This window comes from Tamandua tetradactyla, chromosome 16 (assembly GCF_023851605.1).
Source record: "Tamandua tetradactyla isolate mTamTet1 chromosome 16, mTamTet1.pri, whole genome shotgun sequence".
NCBI lineage: Eukaryota > Metazoa > Chordata > Mammalia > Pilosa > Myrmecophagidae > Tamandua > Tamandua tetradactyla.
The window spans coordinates 70,976,616-70,990,413 of NC_135342.1; the positions used below are offsets into that span (position 1 = coordinate 70,976,616).

The 13,798-nt window shown below is 37.8% G+C and overlaps 1 protein-coding gene across 2 annotated transcripts in view; it reads left to right on the forward strand.

Annotated features, from left to right (window-relative positions):
* Window positions 1-13,798, forward strand: part of CNTNAP4 (contactin associated protein family member 4) — a 270,914-nt gene that overhangs the window by 13,207 nt on the left and 243,909 nt on the right. The gene's annotated exons all lie outside the window — the stretch shown is intronic.

Genomic DNA, 13,798 nt, shown 5'->3' on the forward strand with positions numbered 1-13,798 from the left:
CTGATCTCACTGATATGAACTAATTATAATAAGCAATCTTGCAGAGTTAGTGATTACCAGGAGATAGAATACAGATTACCAGGAGATAGAATGGAGGTAGAGAATAGGGCGCTAATGCTTAATTTGTACAGAATTTCTAATTAGCTTGATTATAAATGTTTGGAAATGAATAGTGATGATATAATTAATGCAACTGCATTATGTGTGCGCATGCGGTTGAAAAGAAGAAGTTTGGGGTCATGTATGCTACTAGAAGGAAAGTTAGAGGATAAAACATAGGACTTTGTGAATGATGCCTGCAGTTATTACTGCAAGTGTGTGTATGCTATTTCATGAACTATAACTAATGTTCATCATAATTACAAAGTATTGAAATGTGGTGGTATATGAGAAAAACACACCTAATGCAAACTATGGATTATAGTTAGCAGTAATATTTTAATATTCTTTCATCAATTGTAACAAAAGTACCACACCAATGCAAACTATCAACAATAGGGTGTATAATGGAACCTTGTATTTTTTATATAACTCTTATGTAAACCTACAACTGCTCTTATTTAAAAAAAGATACAATAATTAAAAAAATGCTAAGTGAAAGAAACTAGACACAAAGTACTACATTGTACGATTCATTTCTATAAAATGCAAATACACGTAAATCTATAGAGACAGAATTAGATTAGCAGTTATATAAAAAAAGATCGACATTGTAAGTTGAAGACTTTGAAGTTTAAAACTCATTGAGAAATACAGGTAAGGAGTTTCCCTATAACTGTAAGTTAAAGTCATTTGTTTTTCTAAGTAACAAAGATGTCATTGATCACTGGATTTTTTTCTTAATTATTTTGGGGGAAAAACTTTGACATCTTGAACTTCAGTATTCCAATTTCTTCTATGAATTCTAAAGCTGTAGTCATCTGAAAGTGAGCTTAATTAGGTGTGTATGTATGAATGTATGTAGGTATATAGTATTTATTTGACTTCTGAAACTGGCTTTCCTTGCTTTTATTTATGATTTTAGACCTTCCAAAATGCTGACTGCTCCTGGGGTTTAGTTGTTCTGTGTTGATAGAGAAAAGTTGATATGCTATTGTGTGAGTGAAGATGTTTTTGTTTTCCAGGTAATTCTTGGAGAATGAGGTTTCTGCCAGAATATCTCTTCCCAATATATTCACATACGTGGTGCTTGAAACTACAGTATCATGTAATAGTAAAAACTATAAAAGCAACATCCATTGACAACTATTGATATTGCTTCAGTGTGCCTGTGGAAAATTGGTATTCTGTAGAGGACGAGTATGTGCTTGTTTTGGTAATGTTTTTCTTTTTTCTCCCAATGAGTTTTCGTCATGGTTCATGGAAAGGTAGTAGTCTGGTAATAAAACCGGGGAAGTAGCATAACAGGAGGTAAAAATGAGCCTGTTTATGTTACATTTAATGAGTCATTTCAGTGTAATAATTGGAAAAGTGAGTGAAGCCTGAAAACATTTGACATTTTAAGTAGTTTAAAATTAGTAACTATAAAATTTTTTAATGTCATAAGTATTTAATAGAGCCATGATGAAATCTACCTTTATGGTTTTTAAATCACAAAGGAAGAAGGAAAAAAATGATATGATATATATCAGTTGGCCTATACCTCTAATTACTTTTTTTTATTAAGTACCTCTCATTACTTGGCAGTGTTCTAGAATAAGATTTTACTTGCCGCTAAGTCATAAAGAACATATTTGCTTCTGTAACTATTTTTTTCCACTGACAATTATGGAACATACAAATGGGGTTGTAAGTTGATATTAGTTTAGAAACAGCATGCAAATACATAAATTCACATGACTTCCTAAATTACACTTATTCTATAGTTTTTTTGACAGATCATAACCTGTAATTCCATTATTTAACTTACTTTGCGGTTATAACCCACAGAGACTTTCTTTAAAATGTTCTTTGAATAAGGGCACTTAAAACTCTCCTGGAAATCAGTCCCAAGTCTTGGAATTGGTGGGTCCCTAGATGACCTTGAACTGATATTTGAGCCCCAGCTGAGATCTGATCCCTCTCCCCCATTTTCCCATTAATATAAACCAATTGTTTGCTCTTCCAGACTCAAAAGAGGGATTTCTTTTCTTTCTTTCCTTCCTTTTTTTTTTTCGCATGGGCAGGCACCAGGATTTAAACCCAGGTCTCTGGCATGGCTGGTGAGAATTCCGCCACTGAGCCACTGTTTCCTGCCCAATAGAGGGATTTCTTAGAAAATTTGAGCAAGACAAATTTCTTTCTGGGTTAATAGCTTTGGTGGAAATGAATACAAATATACTCACATCTTCAAGTCTCACCTTCAGTTGTCAAAAATTGTCATGTGTGTTTGTTTTTTAAAATCTGTTGATCAGCAGACAACCAAGTAGAAGGAAGGAAATAAATTTAAAATGATCTTTGCAGGAAATGAGTTGATAAGATAAGCAGAAAAACTGCCTTTGTGTGTGCATGTGTGTGTGTGCATGTGTGTGTGTGTGCACGTGTGTGAGCACACACCCATGCATGTTAGAGGTTATTGGTAGAGATTGTAGACCATCTTGGTAGGGAAACTAGGAGAACATTGCCCTAGGTGAGACCTTCTGAATTCAGTAGTGATAGGGTATAGAATAAGGTTGTTTCTTATTTGCTACCCATGGCAGAATAATCTCCAGTGTCATTTTATAACAGTATGTGGCATTAAAATGTAGCATGAGGTCTCACTGGATCCAGCTTAAACTCATCCCAAACAGTGGGACAGTATTGTCTTTTTGTGATCTCCAAATGCTTTATTTTCTGGGATATGGCATGATGACTTCGGAGTGCCCAACAATTTAGCTCAACCTCTTTCAGTCTGTGGGTATTAGTCCTTTCTGACCATGACAGTTAAGGCAGAAAATGGTTGGCTTCAAAGCCACCAGATGAATTGAAGTATAATTTAACTTTAGAAGACAATTTAGCAAAGTGACACTGTTACTAAGAGATAGGTATTATAAATGAAGTTTAACATTTTCCGTACCATTTACTTTTATCTCTCAAATTTGGCTGATTTTAAACAAAGAGAATCTATCTTCGGACAGAAAGTTGCATGACTGTTAGTGACTCTCATAATTAAGAGTTACAATACATATTTACATTTGCCATGTTTTAGATGTTTAGGACTTAATTAAAAGAACATTGCTAGTGTGAAAACAATCCTGTCTAAAGTGGTGGTGAGGGAATTCTGTTCAAGGTTGTAAAGCTGCACAATTAGGTTCTTTTGTTCCACTGTGTATATGATTTTTGTACTTATTTGAACTGTTGTACTTTAACATGGAAATGCATTGCTTTCCTGTTAAGAAAACTTCATGCGCCTTTAAAATGTCAAAAACACAACCACTTAGATCTCATTAGACACTATAGTGTAACCTTTCATGTTATCTTTGTGAAAACTAAAAAAAAAAAACCCACAAGATTAATAATCTGGGAAAAGAACTGTAACCTTTCATGTTATCTTTGTGAAAACTAAAAAAAAAAAAAACCCACAAGATTAATAATCTGGGAAAAGAACTAGGATGCATTTAAGAAAACAAAGAACAAACATCGAAAATAACATTTGGTTTCTTAAACCCATGGCAACCTGTAGGAACTTATCACAAAACAGAACACAATAAAGCAAGACTTTTCATAGTCAAATCTCTCCTAAGGGAATTAAAAAATAGGCTAATAAAAATATGATAAAGATTTTTAAGTACGAAGAATAAAATTATGGTGACAATGATTTGCTGTGCTTAACATGTAAAAATGAGCCAACTTCATTTTTTCCTGGTTCTCTTTGTAAATGACCTCATTCATTTGCTGGAAATCTCCCTGTGTGCTTGCCTGTGGAATGGTTTCTCTCTCTCTCTCTCTCTTTCTCCATATATATATATATATATATATATATATATATATATATATATATATATAATCACAACATGAAATAGATTAGCATAAAAAGAATGCACGCTGTATCATTAATCACTGGAACATTCTCTAGAGAAGATGCCAAGAAATTCTCTTTTCTTCTGAGTTAGCAAAATTGAGCCTCCTGTGATCATTTTCCTCTTTCGTTTTCCTGGATGTGAGGATGATCTGGCTGTGACATCTGCCACCCTAGAGATTGCCAGGGTTCATTTGGCTGATAAGGCTGGTGAAGCAGCTGTCTCCTTCCTCTCTCACTCCTTCCCATGACTCCCAGCCCCTCCATACCATAACAAAGAATATTTTAAAATATTAATGCAGTTTTAGATACGCTTGCTATATGCACTGCATATTTAATTTTAAGGTGTTTATTTTTTTTAAAAAAGCAAATTTTGCCTTTCAGCTGTATTTCATTGTTAGATGTTTTAGCAATAAGTTCACACTTATTGACATACCAAACTAGTATCTTCATATTCTATATTTGCTGATTTTTCTACTTTGTCCACCTTTAATATTTTCCCTCCCTCACAGTCCTGCTCCCCCCATCCCCACTCTGGATTTCCCTAGCCCCCATTACCTGGGTCCACCTTTAATATTTTCCCTCCCTCACAGTCCTGCTCCCCCCATCCCCACTCTGGATTTCCCTAGCCCCTATTACCTGGGCTCTGCATCTGCTGTTCCCTTTGCTTGTACTGCCCTCAATCGCTTCTCCCTAATGCCTCCTGGAAACCTTGTACCAATGGAAGCCACCTTCTTCTTCTATGAAGTCTCTCTTGACCACACCACCTCCATTTCCATCATTCTCTTAATAGACTTTCCATAGGCCCTTGAGTTCACCTAGTCCTGCCCTGATCATGAAGTATAATAACTGAGTTAAGAAAAAAAAAGGTGGGGGCAGGGGGTACTCCTTTACAGGACTGTGAAATCTTTGGAAGGCAGAGGGATCATTTCCATTTCATTTCTCTATCTGTAATACCTCGCACAGTGCAAGGATGATCAATAAGTGTGGAAAGGAAACCTTGAAGGATGGTGTAGTATAATGAAAACTTGTCTGGTTTTTGTCTCCAGTTCCAGCCAGATGATTAGGTGAGCTGGGGATGTGAGCCAGGTCGTACCAGCCCAACTCCCTGAAACTCTGGGAGGGGAAGGACTGTAGATTAAATTCGACCACAGGGACACTGATTCTATCAATCATGCTTACATAATGAGACCGCACATAAACTTGGGACGCTCAAAGGTCCTGTGAACCTCCACAATTAGAAGGTGCATCTCTGTGCCAGGAGGGTAACGTGTTCTGACTGCACATGGCTAAGCCCCCCAAGCTGATTGAGATCCTCCCAGAACTTGCCCTAAGTGCCTCTTCTTTTGGCTTCTTCTTATTTGTGTGTTTTTACTATAATTAAGGTACTGATTGTATGCATAGCACACGTAGTCAGTTCTGTGAGTTGTTCTAGCAAATTATTGAACCCCAGGGGGTAGGAACCCCCAAATTTGTAGCCAGTTGGTCAGAAGTGCAGGTGACCTGGGTTTCCGAACTTGCAATGGGTAACTGAAAGGCGAGCTCTTAGAGGATTGCCCTTAAATTGTGGGCAATTTACTTACCTGACTCCTGGTAAGTAGAGTCAGGACTGAGTTATTTCAATATTTGCAATTGGTGCCAAAGGTTATTGAGAGTAGATAGAAGATTTTCCAAAACCTACACTGATAGCTTGTATTGTACATTTTTTCCATTTAAACACCAAGAAAGAGGAGATGAATAGAATCAGTTTAGATAAGTTGCAGTATCATTTATTATTTTAATGATTAAAAAAAGTCTTTCATTTTGGAGACCATCATTTTTGCTATCTTTTTTTTTCAAACTTGATTTGACTTATTTTGATTATATCAGACAATTATTATCTCTCTGTCTTGTTCTTCTCTTCCTCCCCTCACCTTTTTTATTTACAATGACTGTAATAACCAGCTACATCAAATAATTTTTGGAATGAGATCTTTAAATAGACAGGCACATAAAAAATGCGTCATGAGTGAAATGGAAAGTTGGAAAAGCTTCTGCCCCTTTCTAGGCCATCCTTGTGTCTGCATCTCCATGGCACCATCCAAATTACCTCCATATTCTCAGAAAAAAATTTTCCACTCCAACCATTTCAGTTTTCAGTTCATTTGTGTTGACGTTTACTTTACATTTTCCCATCTACAGGCCTTTCTCCTTTACAGATAGTAGAAGCAAAATAAAATTACAGCGTTCTATTTTTCTTTTCATTATTAATTTCATCAAAGAGTAAACCTGCAGCTTCCTTGTTCTTTTTTTTTTTTGCCTACAGAAGTAGACAAACGTTTCTTTTCATTGCCTTTAGTGATTTTTACAGACATTGATTGGTCCTAAACTTTGACTTTCCTTGCTTAATTGCACACACGTTTTGTTTTTTTTTTTAACATGGGCAGGCACCGGGAATCGAACCTGGGTTCTCTGGCATGGCAGGCAAGCATTCTTGCCTGCTGAGCCACCGTGGCCCGCCCCACACACATTCTATTTTTCTAGTTTCCTGTAAAACTCCACCACTTTTTCAATTCATCCCTCTCTTCTTCCTCCTCGTTCTACACACTTATGATTGTTATTGTGAGAACTTTATAGCTCATAGCTTAGCAGACATGGTGATCTATGTTATCGTTAGATAAGGACACATTCCTTTAGCATTGGGCATTGTCGTGATGAAAGAAAATGTTTTCAAGCAATTTGGATTCCACAACTTCACTGAGCAATTCATGAATTGGGCAGCATCCCATCCAGAAAGTAAAGCAAATAGAAAAAGGAAGCTCATATAGGGCAAATACGGAGGCAGGTGAGGAAATGTTCTGATTGGTTGACATTAAGTTTCCAATTTAAGTAGGGGGTCTTACAAAGTGGGGAGCAGCTATCCATTGATTAGTATAGTGTGCTTGTCCAATCTGATGGGTAGCTCTACTGGACCTTAACTACTTTTATCACCAGGTGTGGCTTATCAACAGCTCTGTAGGGTTGTGGCCCATGTTCTCTGAAAACCCCTCCGGGTCAATTGTTTTTGTCTTCCGGAAATCGCTTTTCGGAAAGGGGTCTTCTTCCGGCAATGCCCAACACAGGTGGCCATCTTCTTTTACTCCACAGAGGAGACACTAAGGTAGGGAAAATAACTTTCTTCATTTCCTTTCACACAGTCCTGTGAGGCAGATGTTATTCTTGCTCTTTTAAGACTTAGGAAACTGAAATTCAGAGAATGCCTCCAAAGCTCCTGAGTAAATTAAGAATAGAGCTGAGAGTCAGACCCAAGTTCAAGAACTCAAATCCATTGCTTTTGAAATGAAATATGTCTATTTTCCATGAACTTTTGAAGTTGTCTCTCCTGAGTACCAGAACACATATATGTCTGTTATCAGCGTTCTCTCCCTGGAATGATAAATTCCAAGATAATCTTCCTGCTTTTATCCAAGATTTGTCCCTTGCCTTTTAAGAACATATTTTTCCTTACTTGCCTGAGTGAAGTGTTAGACAGTCATTAAACTGTGTGAAGTACTATTAAAAAATTCTACTATGAAGATACACTGACTGTACCCATCCCCCCTTACATTCTGGTATTCAAAGACTAACCCACTCTCTCTAAATTCCTTCTTTGAGTTACAACTCAAGTTACAAAGAAAATCCAACTTCTTTCTGTAAGATTGTAATCTTGCCTGGCTGAGACATTCCACCATCTTTGTTTCTTTCTCCCATAAAGCTCTCTTTTTCCCCGTATTTGGGGAGCTACTTGCTTGGGTTCTTTCCCTGTTGTGACTAACTGAATTTAGTGCTTATCATTTTTCTTTTGGGGAACATTTTTCAAAGTTCAACAGTAGATATACGGCTTTTGCTGATTGAAACTGAGATTACGAGTGAAGTCCCCACCTGCTCAGTTTGCTAATTGCTGGAATGCAATATACCAGAGACAGAACAACTCTTAAAAAGGGAAATTTATTAAGTTTCAAGTTTACAGTTCTAGGGCCATGAAAATGTCCCAACTGAAGCAAGTCTATAAAAAATGTCCAAATTAAGGCACCAACAAAAGGTTACCTTCATTCAAGAAAGCAGATAAGTTCAGGATTTCTTTCTCAGCTGGTAGTGCACATGGGAAAGTCTGCTGGATTTCTCTCCTGGCTTCTCAATTCATGAAGCTCCCCTGGGGGCGTTTTCCTACTTCATCTCCAAAAGTCTCTGGCTGCATGGGCTCTGTGGCTCTTTTTCAAAATGGTTCCCTCTTAAAGGGCTCTAGTAAGCAACCCCACCTTGAATCTCCATGGAAACAATCAGAAAGCTCCCACCCAGCAATATTGAATGAGGATTAAAGGACATGGCTTTTCTGGGGTCCATGACGGATTCACACCAGCATACCACCTAAGGAATTCTAGCTCACTGGTATGCTGGGGTCACACTCAACGTACGCATCCTTTAGGACCCACCACTTGACTGACATAAGGGAGCTACCTGTGTACCTGGGGCTCTCTAGTCTGCCTCTGCCAGGATGTGCATTAGAGGTGTGCATCATAATGATACAAAAATATGCCTCCCCTTGGTTTTCAATAGTTTTTTTTTTTTTCGCATGGGTAGGCACTGGGAATCAAACCTGGGTCACCGGCATGGCAGGCAAGAACTCTGCCTGCTGAGCCACTGTGGCATGCCCTACAGTCTTACGTCTTTGAAACAAAGTCATTTCCTGCAGTGCATCACTCTGTTTTAAAGACTCCTTCTAACATGTCTCAGAGTTAGAGGATGCTTCATTTAATGCCCTTTATTATCATTGCCTCTTCATCACCTACATTCCCATAGCTGTTTTCACAAATAATTTATCAGTTTACTTTTGCCTTTACGTTACCGAGCTCCAGTTGCATTGTGATTTGTTCTGTGTGTTCTTCACATACTTTCCTCAAAAGTTGATTTTGCAGTGTATTTTTTTTTGGAACTTTCCTACTTCCTAAAGTGTAAATCTCAGAGTAGACAGATTCTCTCTCTTCTTACTGTGGTACATATGTCTAGCCCAAAACAAATAAACAAAAAACCCATCATTTAAATAACTTTCTAAAAGTCAGTTTAAAATTTGTCCAGTTATAAATTTGTGAAATGCCCTCCAAGTCTTGGGAACGGGGCCAGATGTTTGCCATATTTTATTTCACTCACTCACAACGCAGCATCTGTTCAGGCCCAATCTTTTCTCATATGTATTTTTTTCATCCTCTCTGATGTATTTCTCCTGTGGCTAAATAGACTTTGTATTTGTCTTTTAAAATGGTTGCATAGGAACCCATCAAATGGACTTACTCTTGTTTAACCATTCCTCTATTTTGAACCTTTTGGTGGGCATTGATTTATTTTTTAATTCTCTTAATCTACCTGTATCCGCTTCTTGTATCTGAATATTGCTACTTTATGATTCTTTTAATTTTCCAAGATGACAGTATCTTAAGCCATTTTCAAAAGTCAGCGTCCGGACGTGTTCGGTTTCTTTGTCTCACTTTTTCTTGCAAAAGTCCAAATTTCTTTTAAAAGGAGAAATTAAAAACAACAGCTGTCTCCTTATACCCTTCCCTTTCTTGCCTAAGAATTTATAACACTTAAAGATGGCTCTGTGTCTGTTCTAGCAGCATCATTTGTTCAGACATGAATCAGAGTGGTGGGTAGAGATTGCCAAGTTTGACAGATCTCAGAAGCGCATCTGTCACCCTCCAGGAAACCAACTCACTCATCAGTTGGCATTGTCAGTTATACACAGAGCCATCTCCACAGCTCCGCACAGAATCACCAATCATCCCTGTATCTGTCCTCCTCGGAAGCTCTGTGCCTGTGGCCTTGGCTGGGCTGCTGCAAATGCAAATCTCCTGGTGTACCCACGAGCCCAATATCTTCCCCAGAAGGCCTGGAGTCCCTGTTTAGGGGATGAAACTCAGAACTGCCATGTTGCTCTTCCCTTGATACTGCCTTTGATTTCCTTTTAGCATCTTTGAGTTTTCCATCTTCCTTTTTAAAAAAATTCGATAACTGCTTCGATCTTTTTGAGAAAAATTTCAACATCTCAAGAAAACAGGTTGACATCACTCAACTCTTTTACTCCTTCCTGAATCAGGGAATGTAACCTATATTTAATCAACATCAGAATGAAAAAAAGAAACAACAACAAAAGACCCCCTTCACATTCACAATTTTGAAGGGGAAATCTGTTTCTATTGTTTTAACTAGCACCGAGGCAACACAAACCAGTCTCCTAGAGAACAGACATGATTCTGTGAAGTATCTCATGCATCCTTAAATGAAGTTCCTCATTAATCCCAACCCCTTTCTTATAAAGAGGACTATCAGAGGCATCCAGGCACTTTGTACCTCATTTTTTCTTTGACTTTTGATCCCTGTGCATGTAGTCCAGTTGTCTTCATAGTTAGGTCTGGGGCTCTCAATATTTCTTGTTGCTTACCAAGTGATAACACTATACCTTCAAATATTTGTTCTGTCCCGCAAGGCAATGAGGGTATCATCTTAATAATAGCTTCTTGGATATGGCTATATTGATGAGCTGTTTTCTAGTTTTCTTCCCATCTCCCTGGTTACATGAGTGAAAGAAACTAAGGACAGGTGGTTTCATAGGCCATTGATTCATTGGTTCTAGAGTGAATTTCTTAATTTAGTTTCTGAGCACAGTTCCTGGACTTTCACTTTACTCTTTTCATTATATTCATTTATTGACTCAACAAATCTTCAGTAAACCCCTAACATGCATTGCCTGTTATTACCCACACCTTCAGCATCACTGGTTTTAAATTGTTACCATGCTCTGAATCAGTAACTTCCCTAATTGGAATCCATGTTTTGACCCTCAGGTACATAACGCTTTTGTGACCATCTCTCATGCCTAATGTTTGGCTTTCCTTTAAAACAAACTGGACAAGTGTTGTTTGCTGCTCATGGTGGACTGGCTAGTTATAACCAACCCAGCCTGGGCCCGAAGCTCAGCTCTGACAGTGGCTGGTTCTGGAGAAGAGCATGGGACAGGGTGGCAAGCGTGATGAGGGAGGAGTACAAAGCATTTGGGTGGTCAGTGACAAAATGTCAGGGAATGGGAGTCCTGGAAAGCTGATTTTTTGAAGGAAGAATAGAAGAGCCAGGAAAGCAAAGAAAAGAAAGCACATAGCGGTTGGAAGGAGCCCTACAAAAGCATGGAGCTTTCCATCACTCTGTAAGTGGTTCAGAACAGGTCAGAGGTGAAGAGAGGGAGGAGAAGAAGTTAAAGTGAGGAGGCAGCAAGGGCATGGGGAGCCTGTATGCAAAGCTAAGAACTGCTCTACCCAGAACTTTGAAAGGATCACCTATTGTGAATGGGTTAGGTGTGCACCTGTGAGGTATTGATTAGATTTGCATTTTGCAAAGTTAACACACTTGATTGTGTGAAGGATGAGAATGACGAGTGGTGTGAGTCTCACCTGGGAATGCAGAGAACAGATATCAAGCTGGTGATATAAGAAGCTGCACTGATAGTGACAGGTCATAAAGAGCAGGCAACTGTTCCCTGTGGACATGCCAGACTGTCAGAATATCTTGGGTGATTGAAAGTAGAGAAACATGAGAGCAAGGAGTAGCCAATTCCAGTTGATGGGTTTTGTTTTTGTTTTATTATGAAAGGTGTTAATGTCTTCTGAAGAGCTTGACAGGTTTTTTGCATGTAGCTGCTTTCTTTCTGAATAGAGACTTCTGAGTGCATTCGTATTTACTTTTTTTTCATTCTGCACCCAAACCACTCTGCAAAGGATCACATGAATTTTTTTTCGAGACGGTGTATGATATGTACAAGGCAATATTTTAGGAAGATTCATGCCATACTGATACGTTGAGTAAAATCATTCTGAAAGAAGGCATGTGCAAGATACTTGCTGGTGTTGTGTGTTGTCAAATACTAGTGACAGTCCTTGCTTTTCGGCAGAAGCAAAATTATAGCCTGAATTGAAGGTTTCATGGAGGATTCTCCCCTGTCACTGAGAAATATGACATGTCCCTGTGTCACACTCTCAATTACCTCCTTCACCACACCCATTTGGTTTATAGAATAGAGTTGAAACACTTGTTTAAATGCTTCAGATCCAATACATTCAGGATTGAATGATCCATCATTTGATATGTACAAAGAAGATGTTGATAAAATGGAAGAGCAAAAGCTGATTAAAATTTTACAATGTGCTCTTCGAATTATGTTCAGTTTAATTAAAGAAACATTTACCAAGTGGCTGCCATGTATGAAACGTGCTAGAGATAGGAATATAAAGATGCATAATCCCTGCTCTTGAAATGGAAGAGGGAGGAGGAGGAGGAGGCGAGAGAAATAGAACAGTTCATTATGATGGTACTAATTGAACATTTTGGAACTGCTGTGTCATTTTGAATCCATTTCGTTTGCTCTGTCTAGGGATTTAGCAGCCATATATGAATGCTATTGAATTATTGACCTTATACTTGAAAGCCCAAGTACCGAGAAGAGCTGAAAAGAGCTGAGGTAATTGCCCCTCCAGAGAACTTTAATTCTCCAGTGTGTTTGTAGTGTTATGCAATCTTGAGATTTAAAAATCCATGGCAGGAAACATTTGAGACTCCCAGTTTCTCTCCAGTGGGAACTGTTACATTAAAAAACTACACTGCTCGGAAGAAAAATCTGAAGTTATTTGTTCAGCCCAGCTGTAAAGAAATGACCTTTACTAATTTATAAGTGAAATCAGAGTATGAAAAAAAAGTGTTTTAATATTTCAAACATCAGAATTTCAAGTGTGACAGAAACAACTGCTCTTTAGAAAGCCATTTTAATAAATGGTAGTACTTAGGTAACTTCTTGGTCTTTTGATTTCAGCATCTGGAATACACTATTATTTCATTTCATTTAAATTTTGCTTGAAAGCAGCAAAAACATATTCAAAATTCTTTTATCTAAGAATGTGAACCCTATCTATATAAATTCCCTACATTGCAAAGTACTTGAGGTATTGAATGAATCATAAAAAAGATGATAACTCATATATATTTTTATTCAACCACAGTAATATGTTTAATTTTATTATATTGCATCCCCCAAACAAAAACAAACTGTCATTTTATATGTACATGTTATGACTTAATTTACAATGGAAATTAAATCCTTAGAACTGAGGAATAAGATGGTAATTTTATAGGAAAATCTTGATTTCCATCTATCACTGAAACTTCCTCCAAGTTAGCTGAAATATGTATTCCGAGGCCATGAAACATCTATCGTTATCTTTTAAATTTTTTAACATTTATCATACCAAAAGAATCCCAGAAGTTTGTCTTTCCCTCTGCTTTCGGTTATATGCGTAACCTCCTCCAGCACGCTGCTTTCTGATTGCCTTATTCAAGAAAAAATAACTTGCCCTTTCTGATTTTGATTGGCAAAGGCAATACCTGAGAGACTGGATGCTAAACTAGAAACTCAGAAATTGTGTCTGCTCTTCTGTCCCTCTTCCACCCTCTTTATGTTGAATGTGTTAACCTTTTCCAGTCACCCATGGTTGAAGACTCTGAGGGATATTCTTTTATCACTCTGATGCTCTCATCCTTTTTTTTTATTAGTCATGAAGTACTGCTGCTTCCTCCTCCCCAGCATCCCGACGTCTACCCCTTCCTTTTCGTTCCGCTCTTTACTGATTGTAACTCAATGTTCTCTAGAACCTGGTAGAGATTTTTAATATTATTATGCTGCCTTATATGCAAAAAGTTAAATAAGCCAGTTTTTTGCAGATGATACTGGAATATCATTGCTTTAAATAAATCTCACCATAGAGAGCA